The sequence below is a fragment of the Coenobita brevimanus genome, chromosome 21 (genome assembly GCF_032717465.1).
Source record: "Coenobita brevimanus isolate Jiangsu-jjx chromosome 21, ASM3271746v2, whole genome shotgun sequence".
Classification (NCBI taxonomy): Eukaryota; Metazoa; Arthropoda; class Malacostraca; order Decapoda; family Coenobitidae; genus Coenobita; species Coenobita brevimanus.
The window spans coordinates 14,793,101-14,813,326 of NC_136974.1; the positions used below are offsets into that span (position 1 = coordinate 14,793,101).

Sequence of the window (20,226 nt, forward strand, 5' to 3'; positions counted from 1 at the left end):
AAATAATTGAAATTTATAACAAATGTTTGGCTATCACAAGATATATACAGGCCGTGTTTTGTACACTTATATAAATTTTACTAAAATAATTTTCAATCATCTGATGATATTACTTACAAGTTATTGCTGGCATTGCCTCTTAATATCCATATTTACATTATGATGGCATAAACACTGATGTACTTTAAAGTATGGGGTACCTTATTAGGGTATGACAAAGCTTTCTTGCACATATTCCTAAACAACTGCAATTAATATTTACGTTATTACTGTACAGAGTTTTCAAAATGTCTAGTACAGCTTGAATTGTAAAGATAATAAAGTACAGTATGTTTAACAGTTAACTATGCTACATCACCACTTACACTTACATATGTAGTCCATCTATCTATCAATCTATTGCCAGACGCCTCAATCCCGTTTGGGGTGGCCACAAACAAATCACCTCCACATCGCCCTGTCCCCCGCCATTTCATTGCCCTGCTCCCAACTCACACCCCCCCTCTCTCATATACCTCTCCACCCCATCCCTCCATCTCATCCTCGGCCTCCCCCTCCCTCTTCCCCCCTCCACCTCACTCACATACACTCTCTTCGTCAGTCTCTCACCCTCCATCCTCTCCATATCGCCAAACCACCTCAATGTGTTCCTCATAACGCTTCCTATCACATCCACATCCACACCACAACGCTCCTTTATATCCTCATTCATCAGCCTGTCTCTCCATGTGAATCCACAGGCTCCTCTTAAATAACTCATTTCCACTGCTCTCACTCTTGACTTGTGTCCTTCCAACAATGTCCAAGCTTCACTTCCATACGTTAGAGTTGGTATCACAATACTGTCATGTAGTAACTTTTTCACTTCCATGCTCACTTCCCTGTTTCTTATCACTGCTTTCAAAGAACCAGCAACCTTTCTTCCCTGCTGCACCCTTTCAAGCACTTCACCCTCCAAACCTCCATCCTTACTCATCACACTACCCAAGTACTTAAACGTAATCACATTTTCCAATTCCTCACCATCCAACCTCGCTGTACATTCACTGACTTCACCTCTCTCAAAGACCATCACTTTACTCTTCCCTACATTCACCTTTAGATTCCGTTTCTTACACACTCTCCCAAACTCATAACGTTTATGTAGTCCATAACTGTTCAAATTTTATGATACACATGGTCTTTTACCATAACCAACACCACACAAATTATTATTTTCTCCATCACCACTACTAACATTATGAGAATGGTGGCCATGTTATGAAATTGCTTAGTAGCTTTAATTTTTGGAATTTTTTTGATGTAGGCTTATCTTACAATTCTCTATTATTACTGAAATGATGATAATGCACTCACCTATTATGCAATTCCTGTAAAGCATTCTGCATGTTTTATAGCCTACTAACCTTCACTAATGTTACTGAAAAATAAAAATATAGAATTTTCTACATACTGTATTCTTTAGCTACAGTCACATAAATTTCTTTCTTTTCATATATATCCTGTAATTTATGAGAGAGGGGGGTGTGACTTGGGAGCAGGGCAGTGAAATGGCGGGGGACAGAGTGACGTGGAGGCAATTTGTTTGTGGCCACCCCGTACGGGATTGAGGCGTCTGGCAACAGACAGATAGATAGAATTAACTGGACAAAAGAAATTTAAGCACTATCACATGGGGTGACTGTAATGCTTGTATAATATTTGAAAATGAAGATGTGATTTAACCAAGCCTTAGTAATGAAAATATTCAGGCAGATGACGAATGACTGCAGACGCAAGCTATATATCTCTCTCTTTTGGATTGCTTTCTCTTCTTTGCTAAATTTAATATTAAAAAATCAGTGTTGTGACTGGCTGATTTTCAAAAATTCAAATTTGTGTTCCACGTTTGCTAATTTAGTCAAAATTATAGCTTATTCTGTTTCATCTGCGAGGAGATGAGCCTTAAGCTTTTGAAAGTTGGCAGCTGACTGGTTGTCCGGGTGTATTCATTATTATCTTTATTTTTTTTAAATGCAAGGAAGAAGGAACCAATGGCAATGAGCCCGCACCCCGTTCCTTCCAAGAAAACAAAAACAATACAAAAGAGAGCCAAATTCAAGATCCATTCATTTCGAGATGCCTGGACACACTGCATTTGAAAGACTGGAGATCATAGGAAGTAGGAAATACAGACAGACGGAGACAGTTCCAGAGCTATCCTGTTGCATAAATGAAGGACCGGGAGTAACAGTTAACTCTTCCATTAGAGAGTTGGACAGAAACGAGATGAGAGTTTGTTGCTAGACGGGGGCTACGCACCCATTGTAAAGGTGGAGGGTTGCAAGCAGACAGTTCAGAGGAGCGTAACCACTGAAGCAGTGATAGGAAAGAGATAAAGATGCAACAGTGCGACTAAGAGACAGAGTTTGAAGGAAGCCAGTAAGAGGAGGAGAGTTAATGAGATGAAAAGCATTTACTCCACCCTATTGAGAAGAGCTGCATGTGGGGAGCCTCCCCACACATGAGAGTTGTACTCTAAACGAGCGAATAAAACCCGTGTATAAAGTCAACAACTGTGCAGGAGTAAAGAAGGTACGGAGTCGGCTTAGCACACCTGATCTCTTGGAAGCAGATTTTGCAAGATGTAAAATGATCTTTCCAAGATAAGTCCCGAGAGAATGTACACCAAGTATGTTTATGGATGATGCAGGATTGGGTTAGATATTATTAAACCTTCGTGGGTATACCTGTGGAATATTCTGTTGGGTTGATAGGTGTAAGAACTGAGTCTTTGATGCATTAAAAATAACAAGATTACTTCTACCCCACTCAGAGATAGGAGCCAAGTCAGACATTAGGTGTGCCATAGCCTCATCCTTTGTTTGTTGAAGTAACTGCTGAGATGGACGTTGCGAGAATCGAATGGAAAGGTGAAGGGTGGACTCATCAGCGAATGAGTGGATAGGGTTAGATGTACAGCTTGAAAGGTCACTGATGAATAAAATTAACAGAGTTGGTGATAGGACAGAGCCCTGAGGAACACAGCTGTTGATAGATCTAGGAGAAGAACATTGGCCGTCTACAACAGCAGCTATAGAACGACCAAAAAGGAAGCTACAGATGAAGGCACAGATAGAAGGATAGAATCCGTAAGAGGGCAGTTTGGAAATCAAAGATTTATGCCAGACTCTATCGAAAGCCTCTGAGATGTCAAGTGCAATGGCAAAGCTTTCACCAAAGTCCAGAAAGGAGGATGACCAGAAGTCTGAAAAGTAGGTGAGAAGATCGCCATTGCAGCATTCCTGACGGAACCCATACTGACGATCAAAAAGAAGTTATAATAGGAAAGATGCTTTAAATTTTTCTGTTAAGAATAGACTAAAAAACATTTGAAAACTTTTGAGACATAGGATGTTGAAGAAATTGGGCAAAAAAGGGTTGGGAATGGTCACCCTGTTTTGGGGCTGGCTGAATGAGAGCAAACTTCCAGCAGGAGGGAAAGGTACAAATTGACAGACAAAGGCGAAAGAGTTTACCTAGGCAGGGTGTAAGCACAGAAGCACAGTTCTTGAGGACAACTAGAGAGACTCCATCAGGCCCATATACCTTATTAGTGTTGAGGCCAGTGATGGCAGAAAATACATCAGCTGAAGAAATTTTAATGTCAGCCATGAGGAGTAATTCACGGTTGAGTAACACTTTTTGTTCTAACATGCACAGCATAATGCAACAGGTCAATGGAAACGTGGGGAAAAACTCAAGCTCACGTGGGAAGTCAGCTGGCCTGGTAACAAATTTTGAAAGTCATGCACAGTGATGTACCCTGCCAGACTCGTCGTGATTGGCTGGCTTACATCTGGTTACCTGTCCTGGGCACACTGAATGCCGTAAGGTTAGATGAAAATTTGTGGGTTTCACAATTTTAGGGGACGAAATGGAACAAAAATGTATGCTAATCAGAAAAAAATTATTCTTTCATTCATGTGTTCTCTTAAACTGGTGTCCAGTTCCACATTCTTTGTTTGTTTTCACACTTCCCAACATATTTAGGATGGGTTGGGCATACAGCTATCAGTCCTTTCTCACATCCCACCAAGCTCTACCCCGCACTCATATAGGTTTCGCAGTTTTACGGGACAAAATGGAACAAAATGTTTGCTAATCAGAAAAAAATTACTCTTTCATCCATGTGTCTTGTAAGTTAACATTCAGCTCCATATTCTTCGTTTGAGTTTGTCCTTCCCAACACATTTTGAACTGACTGAGCATAAGGCTATCAGTCTTTCTCGCATCTCACCAAGTTTACCGCACACTCATATGGGTTTTGCAATTTTAGGAGATGAAATGGAACAAAAATGTTTGCTAATCAGAAAAAAATCGCTCTTTCATCCATATGTTCTCGTAAGTTAGCAATCAATCCCACATTCTTCATTCGATTTCATGATTCCCCCTTTCGGACCAAATAAGCATACAACCATCAGTCCTTCCTTGAGTCACACCAATTTCTACCCGTGCTGTGCAGCAAGTTTTTTTTTGTGTGTGTGTGTGTGTTTGCATGTCTGGTGAGGCCACTGACTCTTATGCTGCGTGATCAGCCGCATGCACCAAGAAAGTGGTGCATTTTCACGTATGCTCAGAAGTATAAGGCAGTAAATGAGTCAGAGCAGCAAAAGAAGCAGGCAGAAATGGCAAAAATGCATGGCTTGAATGAAAGCACCATCAGAATGATTTGGAAGGACCGGGAGAAGATAAAGAAGATCGTGCATGGGAAGCCTGGTGATGCAAACCTGGCAGCAGTGAAAGTCTGTAATGTTATCCCAAAGCTGACTGAGAAGCTCATAGGGAGTTATGTGAAGCATCAGAGAAAAAACAACTAGCTGTATGCTCAGTCCGTCAGAAATATGTTGGGAATCATGAAATCGAACAAAGGATGTGAAACAGAACACTAACTTATGAGAAAACATGGATGAAAGAGTAATTTTTTTCTGATAGCAAACCATTTTGGTCCATTTTATCCCCTAAAACTGCAAAACCCATAAATTTTCATCAAAGCATATGTCCCTACCAAATGCAGCATGATACGAGAAAAGGTGAAGCTATGACAACAACAACACTGAGGGTGGGGGGTGAGGGAAGTGTCAGGGAGTTACACATCAACACAAGGGTACCTTGCCCAACATTTGTTTTTGTTAATGCTACTTTTAATATCATTCGGGTTCTTAATTTACAATAGTTATACAGTACCCTCGCGTCCAGCACGCGTTAGTCCAGCACGATTCAAGTCCAGCACGGTGAGCAATTAATTAGTATTATTTCAAACGATTTAATTACTGCAACACGAGTGTGTTAGCATAACACGCACAGAGCTCCGAGAAGTGGGCCAAATTCGCAGAGTTCACTCTAGCACGATCACCCCCAGTCCAACACGGCCATACTGGACATTCCCATGATGATGATAGCCAATGAAAAACTTCTGATCAAGTAGCCTTCCCCGCCCGCTATCGTGACGTGATCGTGATGCCGCCCAGTTAAAAACGGTTCTGGTGTCACGTGATGTTTTGTTTACATTTCTCCCGCCACAGAGCCACTCAGTCGCATAATTGCATTGGAAGGTGCTTTTTTCTTGCTGCATTTTCTGCCCTTGTTACTGCATTTTACCCTGCTCACGATGCCTAGGAAGCCTTCTGAGAACCCCAAGAAGCGTCGGCACCTCCCTCAGGCCACCAAGCTAGAACGCATCGAGAGGAAGAAGAAAGGGGAGAGGAAAGTTGACATTGCCAAGGCCTACGACATGAATGAAGCCAAAGCGATCATAATAAAAAACTAAGACAAGATCCTGGCAGCCGAAGGCTATCACACGGCACTTCATGCCGAGGATACAAAGGTAAATCGGAACGGTAACGTGGTAAAATTGCCGACGATACCATGGGCATTTGGAATTCATCTGGATGGATTCCTGCCGAGATACGACGGGCAAAACAGTGTGACCAAAACCCAGGCGACTCGACAGAGAATGTATCGTACTACAGCATTGAACATTTAGCCAGACACTGAATACATATTAATATTTTAGAATAAATATCAATCATTTTGAAACCCTTCTCATCGGCGTGTGTACCAGTTTATAAACAAAGTTGCTTCTCCTTATTCTCTACCGAGTCGGCGACAGCGATCACTTTCCACAGTCACGAGACAGGGCTCTGGCAACAGTGTGTAAAGCATACACTTTGCCGAGGATTAATGGACGAAGATAGTGACTCTGAGTGTGATTTCGAAGGATTTATGAGGGAGGTTTGATTTCGAAGGATTTATGAGGGAGGTTGAGGAGGAGCAACAGCCATTACCCGCTAGTGACGCCAGCAGCCATCCTCCGGGGACCCAGTAGGACTACCTACAGCCTTGGATACCACCTTCCATTCCCAGCAAGCCCACCAACACTATCCTAAAAGGTTAGTTATCATTCATAGCACAGTACCATTTATTATAATTACAATAGTACCAATATATGTATAGGTATATGGTAGGTATTTAGGGTGACTTTTCCGAGGGTTGCTGACATAATTCATTTTTCCTCATAAGCTCTATTGTTAGTCCAACACGTTTTTGGTCCAACACGTGACCCATGCATGACAATATTACCGTGCTGGACATGAGGGTACTGTACATCTTTCAATTATCTACCTGATGGTGGGTATAAGTACGGGTATGTAGGGTAAGGTGGTATGATAGTATGAAGGGGTAAAAGTGAGAGTTTTGGAAAGTTGCCAGAACACACTGTGCCTTTATACAGTACAAGCAAACATTGTTTGAATGACACAGTCCTTGTCCAGTCCCTATTGTCCATGCTACTCAGTGATTAAGTGTATCATTACTACAGGGGTTACAATAACCATTTGATGAGAAAATTGTCAATATAAAATAATATACTGTATATACAGTGAGTCCTTGAAATATGAAAACTCGAACTACGAATTTCCGATGGTACGAAAGCGATAAATGTAGGACAAATTCCACAATACGAAAGTATCTGTCTTGAGAGTACGAAAAACGATACGAGAGGAAATACAAAAATTTCAAAATGGGTGCGCTGCACAGCGCCGCGCTCGCTTGCGGTGAGAAAACGAACCAACCCCTCTCTGGTAAACACATTTTCGCTCACTTCCCAGTTGAGTCACGTCCGTCATCTACTCTCAGCTTCACTGTACATTATGCTGTTTTTCGTTGTTCTTCACCTTTTCGTATTTTCACCATGCCTTCCAAGCGCCCTGCATCATTTCCAGCATCCGGGGAACCAGCTGCAAAGAAGAAACGGCATCGTACTCTCACTCTTGGGAGGAAATTGGAAATAATAAGACGCCATATCAACAACACGCATCTCCAGCCGCAGCACAGGTCTATATTTAACTGTACAGTGTACTAATACTACAGTAACGGCCATACCACGTTGAGTACACCGCTACCCATCCGATCAGCGAAGTTAAGCAACGTTGGGTCTGGTTAGTACTTGGATGGGTGACCGCCTCGGAACACCAGATGCTGTTGGCATCCCTACATGTCAAGTGGGGTTGGTGGAGGATTAGTGCCCCTCCCTGTAAAACAATTAACTCTAAGCCCTTGGCCACCCCGTCCGGGATACATGGCGTCTGGCGATGAATGAATGAAAATTAGTTGTATGTTTTATTTTTTAATGTCTGTACAATAGTACAGTACTGTATACATGTATTGCATACTTCTAAATAGGAGGGGTAAAGTTTTAGTAAGGGGTCCAATGGGGTCCTGGAAGGCATCCCCCCCTTTATATATATATTTCAATGGGGAAAATCATTCTGATATACGAAATTTTGGATTACGAATGTTTTTTTTGGTCCCTATCGCTTTCGTATTTCGAGGACTCACTGTATAGTTACTTGTACAGATTAATTTAAAGACAGGACCTAACAAAGTTTATCAGATGGCCTAGATACCTGTGAAATTCTGAATTCTCAGGACAAATCAGAACATGTCCAGGTAAAGTTTTATGAGTACAGTATATATATATACATCCATCCATCTTCCAATCCTATGTCACCCCATGAGGGACGTAGGAACCCGGGGCTAGGCAAGTTGGTCCTGACATGTAAGATGAGAGTGACTATCCTCACTCATCCCTGAGCGGCATTACATGAGCAATAAATCCCAACCACCCCTTGGATATAAACCTACACAGGCTCAATCCGATTGGAGCACTTTAATTACTCACTAAACCACGAGGCGCCATAATTTGGTCATATGGATAGCACCCAGCATAGTACTGCTGCCAGCACTCCCGCGTGTTACAGGGGCACGAGGGTTTGAAGAGATGTAGCACCACTGTGATTATTTAATTTGAAACAGTCCAAGCGAGTGAAGCAGACTAACCTCAATATAGTTACGTTAAGGAAAGATGTTTGTTGTATGTAAGCTCCATTTTGCAAGGTTGACATTTCAACCTGAATAATTTACATAATTTACATTGTTCTGCCTAAGGATAATAATCACCCTTATATGACGTATTATGACTGTCCACAGTTTTGAGGTGAAGTGACGTGTAAAGGAGGGTGGGAGGGGAGGGAGGGTGTTCCCCAACCCCACAGTGAGACAAGAGCAAATCTGCTTCATTACCCTCAATATGGAAACTCAGCAATACTGAACAATCATAAAATAATGAGAAACTTCATGAACTATGTTTATGTGAGGAATAAATCATGATAAAAAGAAAAAACTACATGTTTCAGTTTATGTATCAAGGAAATTTTACACTGTATAACCATAAACTGTGGGTGAAACCATGTCCATGACTTGAGAAGACACTGATCCAGAATGAGACTTGTGGGTGGCAGCCTTCAGAGATCAAGGTCAACCCACTCTAGTAGTGTTAATCTTATCTTTATAATGATTATAACATCTTAGGCTAAAAGACTAAATAACATGGTGATCCTAGCATTAACACCTACACTGAGACAAAAATTGATAATATTGTTAAATTGCTTAATAACTAATGAAGGATTTTGATACATCAAATGAATGTGGTTAAGTATACATATATATATATATATATATATATATATATATATATATATATATCTATTGCCAGACGCCTCAATCCAGTTTGGGGTGGCCACAAACAAATCACCTCCACGTCGCCCTGTCCCCCGCCATTTCACTGCCCTGCTCCCAGCTCACACCCCCCTCTCTCATATACCTCTCCATCCCATCCCTCCATCTCATCCTCGGCCTCCCCCTCCCTCTTCCCCCCTCCACCACACTCACATACACTCTCTTCGTCAGTCTTTCACTCTCCATCCTCTCCACATGGCCAAACCACCTCAGTGTGTGTGTTATATACACTCAATCCTTAAGTAACACGTGGTTGAGTAACACGTTTTTGTTCTAATGCGGTCAGCATAATGAGACAAGTCATGTCAACACGCGGAAAAACTTGAGCTCACGCGGGAAGTCAGCTGGCCTGGGGACGAAATTTGAAAGCCGCGCGCTATGACGTCACCTTCTAACCTCTGGGTACATTTCCTGGGCGCATATTTCCATTCTGTATGGGTATTTATCTCAGTACCACAGCCAGCCACCTCAGCCAAACAGCCCTAGTGTGATGGGATAGGTTAGGGTAGGTTAGGTTGCTGAAATTTTGCCTGGGAAGCACAGTGGGCATATTTTCGTGAAAAACCTATGGTTAGTTTTGAAACGAATGGGCAAGCGTTGTTCCTGGCTGAGGGTTCCTGGTGGTTTTTATGAATACGCATACAGAATGGAAATATGTTTTCTGGGCAAACTCAAGGCCGAACGGTTTGACGAAATTTATGGGTTTCGGCAATTTCAGGGGACAAAATGGAACGACAATGTATGCTAATCAGAAAAAAAAAAAAAAAAAAATCCTTGCGTTCTCGTAAGTTACAGTTCAGTTCCACATTCTTCGTTTGATTTCATGCTTCCCAACACATTTTGGACCAACTGGGCATATGGTTATCAGTCCTTTCTCATGCCTCATCTAGTTCTTACCCACAATTATCATGGATTTTGCAGTTTTAAGGAACGAAATGGAACGAAAATGTTTGCTAATTAAAGGAAACGTTACTCTTTCGTCCATGTGTTATCGTAGCGTTCAGTTCCACATTCTTCGTTCGATTTAATGCTTCCCAACACTTCCAACTAACTGAGCATACTGTTATCAATCCTTTCTCATGCTTCACCTAGTTCCACCCCACACTCATAATGGGTTTCGCAGTTTTAGTGTACGAAATGGAACGAAAATGTTTCCTAATTAGAAAAAAATACTTTCGTTTTCATCTAAGTGTTCTTGTTAGTGTTCAGTTCCACAATTTTCGTTCGGTTTCGTGCTTCCCAACACATTTAGGACCGACTGAGCATACGGCTATCAAGTCCTTTCTCGCGTCTCACAGACTCTACCTCACAGTCATATGGGTTTCGAGTTTTAGGAGACGAAACTGAACGAAAATGTTTGCTAATCACACACACACACACACACACACACACACACACACACACACACTGCTCGTGTACGAATTTAAGGATATGTACGATAAATATGGTTTAAGACACGGGACAGTACGAGCTTAACTCATTCCTGTAAAGATACAATTAGGTAAGAACACACACACACACACACACACACACACACACACAAAATACTTCTGCTCGTGTAAAAGAGCATTCAGTTTCACATTCTTCGTTCTTCTTCCTGATAGTCTTATGTTTGTCGGATTACTTCTGGGAGGTAAATAAACGTTTCATACTAAATCTGTTTCCCCTGTCGTTTTAAGTTGTATTCCACTGTCAACTTGTTTGACACATCAGGGTTACGGCGAAATTAGGGCCTGTCCTAACCAAAGTGTTTAAATTTGATCTAACCTAGCTTAACTATACCTTATAATTTAACCTAACCTAACGTAGCATCCAGTTGGGAAGTTGGGAGACGAAAATCACCTTTAAGTACATCAAGACAATCATGTTATGGCTTAAGGAACGTGATGATAAAAAGTGGGAAATTTTTCAGCAGGAAAAGGTAATTTACCACCCTGAAAATAGTCAGAAAAATACAGAAAACAAACTGGAGGAATATGAACTGAATTGGTAAGGTTCTTCCACGGCTTTAAGCGTACAAATACCAAAATGGCAAAAGAAAAAAAGAAAAACCATAGCATAAAAGGAAGCACCATCATAACGATTTGGAAGGACAGGGAGAAGATAAAGATCGTGCGTAGGAAGTGATGCAATCCTGGCAGCTGTGAAGGTTTATATGTTGTCCTGAAACTGACTGAGAAGCTTATAGGGCATTATGTGGAGCATCAGAGAAAGCAAACTCTCACTTTTACCCCTTTTTACCATCTTACCCCACGTATTTACCTCCACCTATACGCACCATCAAGTTAAACACTGAAAGAGATATAACTCTTGTAATTAAAAACATCAGTGGTATTAAATATGGCATTAACAAAAACAGAAGTTGGACTGGGTCAACACCACCTCCACTGAGTACCCTTTTGTTGATACGTAGCTCCACGGTATTTTACTCCCGCCCCCCAACCCCAAAGTTGTTGTCAAAGTTTCACCTTCTCGTATCATGTGGCCTTCGGGAGAGACGTTAGGCTGCATAGTTAGAATAAAATTTACGGGTCTGGCTGTTTTAGGGAACAAAATGGAGCGAAAATGTTTGCAAACCAGAAAAAAGGTACTCTTTCATCCATGTGTTCTTCTGAGTTAGAGTTCCGTTTCACATTCTTCGTTCGGTATAGCTCTTCCCAACACATTACTCTTCGTTCGGTATCGCTCTTCCCAACACATTTCGAACTGATTGAGCAGTTTAACCATATGTTTAGTTTATCAGAAATACGTTGGGAAACACGATATCAAACGAAAAATGTGAAACTGAATGCTAACTCACGAGAACACAGGGATTAAAGTAATTTTTTCTTGTTAGCACAAATTTTCGTTCTATTTCGTACTCTAAAAGTGCCAGACCCATAAATTTTTGTCTAACCATATGGCCTAAGGTCTCTCCTGAAAGCCACATGATATGACAGAAGGCGAAACTTTGACAACAACATTGGGGTTGGGGGATGGGAGGAAAACACCGGGGAGCTACGTATCAACAAAAGGGTACACATCCCAACTTTTATTTTTGTTAATGCTATTTTTAATACCATTGATGTTTTTAATTACAACAGTTATATCTCTTTCAATGTTTTACCTAATGGTGGGTGCAAGTGGGGGTAATTTACGTGGGGTTAGGTGGTAAGATGGGGTAAAAGTGAGAGTTTTGGAAAGTTGCCAGGACACATTGTACCATTATACATGTAAACATATTGTCTGAGTGACGCGGATTTGGGTACCACGGTCCTTGTCCAGTCCCTATTGCCCGCGGTACTCAAGGATTGAGATATATTATATATATATGTCGGTGACCTGTGTGTGTGTGTGTGTGTGTGTGTGTGTGTGAGAGAGAGAGAGAGAGAGAGAGAGAGAGAGAGAGAGAGAGAGATTCACTCTTTGTCTATATCCTTATTAGCCAAAAACTGAAAGTGTGATTCAACTTTTTAAGATTGTTTAGGAAAAATTTTCAAACCCTGTTCCCACCACCATCACTACCACTACCACCACCTCTGATTCCATGACAAGCTTAGTTTCTGGCAGACACTAAGGCAAAAGCGGATATAGCTTCCTAAACAGCAAGGTGAAGAAATCATGATTGGCTGCCAACCTTTTTAATTGTGATTGGGTGCAGAACTAACAAGACGAATATGATTGGACGGTTTCTGTATCCAGCTACTGTGCAGTCAGGAATAGTTAGCATAAATCAGAGGACTGTAAACTAAAAATTTGAGTTTATCCCTTCTTCCTCTCAAAGTTAAAATGGATTTCATTTAATAAACAAATAAATTTGACAGAAGAAACTAATTGGACTAATATAGCGTCTGAAACACTGATATAGCCAAGACCTTCAGCCACAACTTTACACATTTAACTATATAAAAAAAAAAGCATTTTACTCCGTATTATTTATAAACAATTCATATCATGTCACTTTAATGCAGAGTCCTAGTATGGACATTATAGACTACCAGAAACTAAGCTTCTCATGGAATCAGAGGTGGTGGTGGTGGTGGTGGTGGTGGTGATGATGGAGGGACCATGGTTCAAAAATTTAGCCTAAACAATCTTAACACGTTGAATCACACTTCCAGTTTTTAGCTAATAAGGATATAGGCAAAGAGAGAATATCTCTCTCTCTCTCTCTCTCTCACACACACACACACACACACACAATATATATATATATATATATATATTGCCAGACGCCTCAATCCCGTTTGGGGTGGCCACAAACAAATCGCCTACAAGTCGCCCTGTCCCCCGCCATTTCACTGCCCTGCTCCCAACTCACACCCCGCTCTCTCATATACCTCTCCACCCCATCCCTCCATCTCATCCTCGGCCTCCCCCTCCCTCTTCCCCCCTCCACCTCACTCACATACACTCTCTTCATCAGTCTTTCACCCTCCATCCTCTCCACATGGCCAAACCACCTCAGTGTGTTCCTCATAACGCTTCCTATCACATCCACATCCACACCACAACGCTCCTTTATATCCTCATTCGTCAGCCTGTCTCTCCTCATGACTCCACAGGCTCCTCTTAAATAACTCATTTCCATTGCTCTCACTCTTGACTTGTGTCCTTCCAACAATGTCCAAGCTTCACTTCCGTACGTTAGAGTTGGTATCACAATACTGTCATGTAGTAACTTTTTCACTTCCATGCTCACTTCCCTGTTTCTTATCATTGCTTTCAAAGAACCAGCAACCTTTCTTCCCTGCTGTACCCTTTCAAGCACTTCAACCTCCAAACCTCCATCCTTACTCATCACACTACCCAAGTACTTAAACGTACTCACATTTTCCAATTCCTCACCATCCAACCTCGCTGTACATTCACTAACTTCACCTCTCTCAAAGACCATCACTTTACTCTTCCCTTCATTCACCTTTAGATTCCGTTTCTTACACACTCTCTCAAACTCATCCACCAAGCCTTGCAGCTCCCCTTCGTCTTCACTCAACAACACAGTATCATCTGCAAACAACAGTACAGGGAGTTTCCAAACACTATCCTCTCTCACCAGGGCCACTCCAACATCCACTACCCTACCTTGTACCTCTTTTATTACCCCATCCATGTACAGATTGAACAACCATGGAGACATGACACATCCCTGTTTCAAACCAACGTTCAAAGAGAAAAATTCACTTAGTTCACCATCCACACGCACTGCAGCCTTCGCACCATCGTACAAACTCTTCACAGCATTCAACAACTTCTCATCTACTCCATATATTCTTAACACTTTCCACAATCCTTGTCTATCCACCCTGTCATATGCTTTCTCCAAATCCATGAAAGCCGCATACAACTTCTTTCCCTTCTCTAGAAACTTTTCCACTAAAGATCTAAGAATGAATATCTGATCTACACAACCTCTTCCCTTCCTAAAGCCTCCCTGTTCTTCTCCAACTAATTCCTCTGTTCTTTCTCTAACTCTGTCAATAAGTATCATACCATACACTTTTCCTATTATACTAAGAAGACAAATGCCCCTATGATTACCACACACTGCTTTTTCCCCTTTTCCTTTGTACAAGGGAATAATTATACCTGACTTCCAATCCTCCGGGACTCTACCTTTCTCCCAGGCCAATCTGCACATCTTCCACATCCATTCCACTACTATCTCTCCCCCATGCTTCAGCATTTCACCACACACTCAATCAATTCCTGGGGCTTTCCCCAATTTAACTTTCTTCATTGCTTCCACAACTTCTATCCTACTGATTTCTTCCTGTCTTCTCACCTCCCTCCTTCTCCCAGCCATTCCCCAGCCACTTATACTCGCATTACTTCCATCCTCTACGTTCAACAATTCCTTAAAGTGTTCTCTCCATCTGCTCACTTTTTCTCCCGTCTCCACTAGTAATCTACAATTTTTATCTTTCACTCCCCTGCTAACTTCACTTCCACCCTGTCTTACTCTTTTCACCTCTTTCCAGAACATTTTCTTACAGTCCCTCCACTTTACACTCAAATTCCTTCCAAATTCCTCATCCACTCTCTTCTTACTCTCTTTTACTAATCTTTTCACCTGTCTCTTTCTTTCCACATATAACTCTCTCTTCCGCCTCTCAACTTCTTCCACGCCCCTATTTCTCATCCATTCATTGTATGCTTTCTTCTTTTGTGCCATAGCCTGTTTCACCACTTCAGTCCACCACGCTGTTCCTTGCACCCCCCTCCGTCTTCTCTTCCTTCCACACACCACATCACATGCTACACATATTTCTTCTGTAAATATCTTACACACACCTTCCACATCTCCCATCTGCTCCAATTCATATTTGCCCAATCGTTCCTCCACTTCTCTCTTATACTCTGCCTTTTTCTCATCCTCTTGTAACCTTTCCACTCTCCTTGCAACTACTCCTTCCTCTCGTCTTTCCCTTCTTCTATTCTTCCATCTTACTTGCATTCTAATTCTGGCCACCACCAAGTAGTGGTCAGAAAGTCCACTCCCCCAACCTCTATACACTCTTGCATCCTTTACACATCTTCGCATCCTTTCATCCACACACACTTAATCAATCATTGCCTTCCTTTCATTCAGTTCACCACCCACCCTTCTCATCACTCGCCATGTATACCTGTGGATCATTTTATGCCTGAAGAGGGTATTGGCTATCACCAACCCCCTCTCAGCACAAATGTCCACTAACGCACTCCTGCGTGTCAAGTGGGTTGGTGGAGGGTTAGTGCCCCTCCCTGCAAAACAAATAGCTCAGAGTCAAATGGCCACCCCGTACGGGAATATGGCGTCTGGCAATAGATAGATAGATAGATATATATATATACTGATAGATAGATAGATAGATAGATATAGATAGATAGATAGATAGATATAGATAGATAGATAGATAGATATATATATATAGATATATATAGATATAGATATAGATATATATATACACACTCAACCCTTGGCTATCACTCCCAATTGGTCCTGCTATGGCTGCGCTATAGCCAAAACCGTGATAGCCGAATTGAAGAACTTATGGAAATAATTCTAATTGGTGCCATGACCTCAATCTTTACCCCTAAGATACCCATTTTGTACCACATATTAACATACAATAGTCCAAAAATGAGCATGTTTTATGACGTGATCATGATTCTTATAAGTAGCCCTCACAGTTGATTCACTGATGTTAAATTTCTTCCCCACACTTCGCTTGGTCTCTCCATTGTCTATAAGTTTCACATTTCCAGTTTATCTGCATAACTTAGGTTCTTCCTATTCTTTATTTCCCTGCCAAGTGCCGTAGCATTATGTTGGGTGATGGTAGTGGGACAGGGAGGGGGTACGTTGGCCATGGTCATATCATAAAAAAGGTTATTGTTCTCGCTGTCACTGTTCACGGTCTGAGGGTGCGCACTTTAATGGTTTGGCGGGCAGGAGACTCGGTCGGGTGGCCAATCAGCACTTGGCTGGCGCTGACGTCACACGACCAATCACAGAGTGAAGCTTTTGTTGGCTGGGCGGAGCACCGAATCCCGGCCTTCTTGAAAATTTCTAGCATTTCCGGTGCGCGATAGCGGGCATTTAGTGCGTGATAAAGGTATTTGGGTGGTTTTTTATATAGGCGTGATAGCGAGATACGCTATAGCGGAACCCGTGATAGCCGAGGGTTGAGTGTATATATATATATACACATATGTACAGGTAACTCGCACGGAACACGTGGGTTTCGTTCCTACCGTGCCGTGTTACGTGCGAAATCGCGTATATTTAAACTACTCCGTATTTTGCTCCCTAGACCCCCCCACATGTGTTGTTTTGCTGTTATCTGTCACTAGAAAGCACTTTAAGTGGTTAGAGGGTTTATTTAATGTTATAACTCACAAATACAGTACTCCAGAGCAAAACTTCAACACACAAATACTGTATGTAAACACAAGGAAACATTCCGACGTCGATCATAGGTAATCATATAAATTAGGTTAACCGGTACCAGTGCTTTAACTTACAAGTACATACCAGAACAGTACATATTTAACTTAGAAATGCAGTACTGTGATATCGAATGATTTCAGTACATAATCTGTTAGGAATGGCTGGAAAAAAAATTAATGTTATGAATACATTTTCACCTTTTTGATATATGTTTATGGTAGTTTCGAGTTATTTTTTACGTTATCGTTGTGCCCATGCTTGGAAAAGGGAGCGAAAGAGTTGAATTTTCAGTCCTAAATGAGAAAACTGCACGTCCTCCGAGGCTAGACTCTGCCACGGGAGAATAAAGTGGAGGGTCAGTCCGATTAGCAATAAGGAAGTTGTGTCACAACTTCCAGCTCCCACACCACGAGAATGGCTAAAAATAGAATCGTAATGCAGTTTCAGAACTAACAATAAGTCTAATTATTACGAATACAGATACAAAGCAGAAATAAATACGTTTACAGACAGGGAAAACGTATTTCTTCCGTCATAACATGTTCATCTTTCTCTATCATTTTACGTTCATCTTTATCATTTTACCTTGTTATTTTCGCAATATATATTGCTGTCTCGTAAACAGGGTGGTTGTTTGTGTTTTTGCAAGGGAGGAAAAAGGTTGTATTTTCTGTCTGGGTCGAGATAATGGGTGTAACTATGTGTGGTTAGGCATGGCCACGAGCGAAAAAATCGTACATCCACTCATCACGATAGCCGGTGGTGAACTGACAGATGATACATGAGACAGTGAAGTCAAGGTCATGCCCCAGATTTTCGTTCACTTCCCGAAAGTGTTCACAGTTTTCTACAAGTTGCAAACCATTACAGCAAACCTGAGCAAATAGGTAAAGATACCAAGACAAAAATGCATTTTTCTCTTATTATAAGTCTTTAACGAACAAACAAAAAAAAGGCAATATTCCGACGCCAATCATGGGTAATCATATAAATCAGGTTAACTGGTTACAAGGCTTTATTTAATGCTTTAATTGCTTACAAGTACATACCAGAACAGTATATATTTAACTTACAAATACAGTACTGTAGAAAAGCAGTACAGTAAGAGTTTAACGAACAAACAAAAAAGGCAATATTTCGACGCCGATCATGGGTAATCATATAATTCGGGTTATCTGGTTACAAGGCTTTATTTAATGATTTAACTCTATTTAAGTGCTTACAAGTACAGTACATACGAGAACAGTAAATATTTAACTTACAAATACTGAACAGCACTGTGGAAAAAACGAACAAATAAAAAAGGCAATATTCTGACGCCTATCAGGTAAACTGGTTATAAGACTTTATTTCTTGCTTTAACGTTATTTAATAGTACTTTAAGTTGCACATAAACTTACCAGAACAGTACAGTACTGTAAATATTTAACTTACAAATACTGTGCTACTGTACTCGGGAATGTCTCACTCACTGAATAATTTCCCGCCTAGATCGTCACGTAATCAAAACAAACCGCGCGCTGCGGTGACGTTCGAGGATTTGATCTTTCAAAGGCCTCTCCTGCGTTAATTTGTAGTTTTCATAATGGTTTTTTAATCTTACGTTGTCTTATATGTATCCCAGCCCTTACCGTGTATAATTGCGGGCGCGTTCCGTGAGATCGTGTTCCGTGCGAGTTACCTGTATATGTATATGTATATATATGTATATGTATATATATATATATATATATATATATATATATATATATATATATATATAATGCTAGGATCACCATGTTATTTAAGTCTTTTAGCCTAAGATGTTATAATCATTATAAAGATAAGATTAACACTACTAGAGGGGGTTGACCTTGATCTCTGAAGGCTGCCACCCACAAGTCTCATTCTGGATCAGTGTCTTCTCAAGTCATGGGCATGGTTTCACCCACAGTTTAAGAATATACAGCATAAAATTTCCTTGATACATAAGCTGAAACATGTAGTTTTTTCTTTTTATCATGATTTATTCCTCACATAAACATAGTTCATGAAGTTTCTCTTTATTTTATGATTGTTCAGTATTGCTGAGTTTCCGAATTGAGGGTCATGAAGCAGATGTGCTCTCGTCTCACTGTGTCATGTGCGAAGCTTACAACACCCCACCCCCCTCTCTTACTCCATGTGAGGGATCCTCCCTCTTACCCAAGGTGGGGTTGGGTAACACCCTCCCTTCCCTCCCACCCTCCTTTACATGTCAGTTCACCTCAAAACTGTGGACAGCCATAATAGGTCACATAAGGGTGATTATTATCCTTAGGTAGAACAATGTATATTATACCAATAATTCGGGTTGAAATGTCAACCTTGCGAAATGCAGCTTACGTACAACAAAGATCTTTCCTTAACGTAACTATATCGAGGTTAGTCCGCTTCACTCACGTGGAATGTTTCAATGTAAAAAATCACTGTGGTGCCACAGCCCTTCACACCCTCGTGCCCCTGTAACATTCGGGAGAGCTGGCAGCTGTACATGGTCTCCTGGTGTACTGGAAACCACTTGGCTTGTCACTCAGTGCAGAGTTACCCATAGGCAGAAGGAAGAGGAAAGAATATACATGTGTAACATATATAGATATAGATGTAGATATAGATAGACAGATAAATTGATAAACAGAGATAGATAGATAGACAGACTGACTGGCTGATAGATAAATAGCAATATATATATATATATATATATACACACACACACAAAGTCAGACTCCTACTTATGAAGGATCGACTTACGAGAAATCCGCATACGAAAAAAAATTGCTTGTGTGTAGGGGGGGGGGTCAGTCATAGCAAGAAAGGATGAGGTCAGGTGAAGACACTGACAAGGAGGTGAGGCAATAATTGCAGTTCAAGGATGGGTAGGGGATAAGTAGAGGAGTGGAAATAATAATGGGTTTTAATCTGGATGGGGGGTGGGGAGAGAGAGAGAGAGAGAGAGAGAGAGAGAGAGAGAGAGAGAGAGACAGAGAGAGAGAGAGACTGAATATAATTAAAATCTGGCGGTGCAACTGCCAGGATCATATGCCACCGGACAACAGTGTAAAATAAGAAGCAAATAAAAAGTGCACATTCAAAATAAAGTTAATACCCATCAACAGAAATAAAACACTGAAAATAACAAAAGAATAGTTTATAAAATATCAATTTCTTATAAAAGT

The 20,226-nt window shown here is 41.1% G+C and overlaps 1 non-coding gene across 1 annotated transcript; it reads left to right on the forward strand.

Moving 5' to 3' along the window:
• Window positions 1-7,408: 7,408 nt before the first annotated feature.
• Window positions 7,409-7,527, forward strand: LOC145392304 (5S ribosomal RNA). The gene has a single exon (XR_013895975.1). It is a non-coding gene; the product is annotated as a 5S ribosomal RNA (ribosomal RNA).
• The last annotated feature ends 12,699 nt before the right edge of the window (window positions 7,528-20,226 follow it).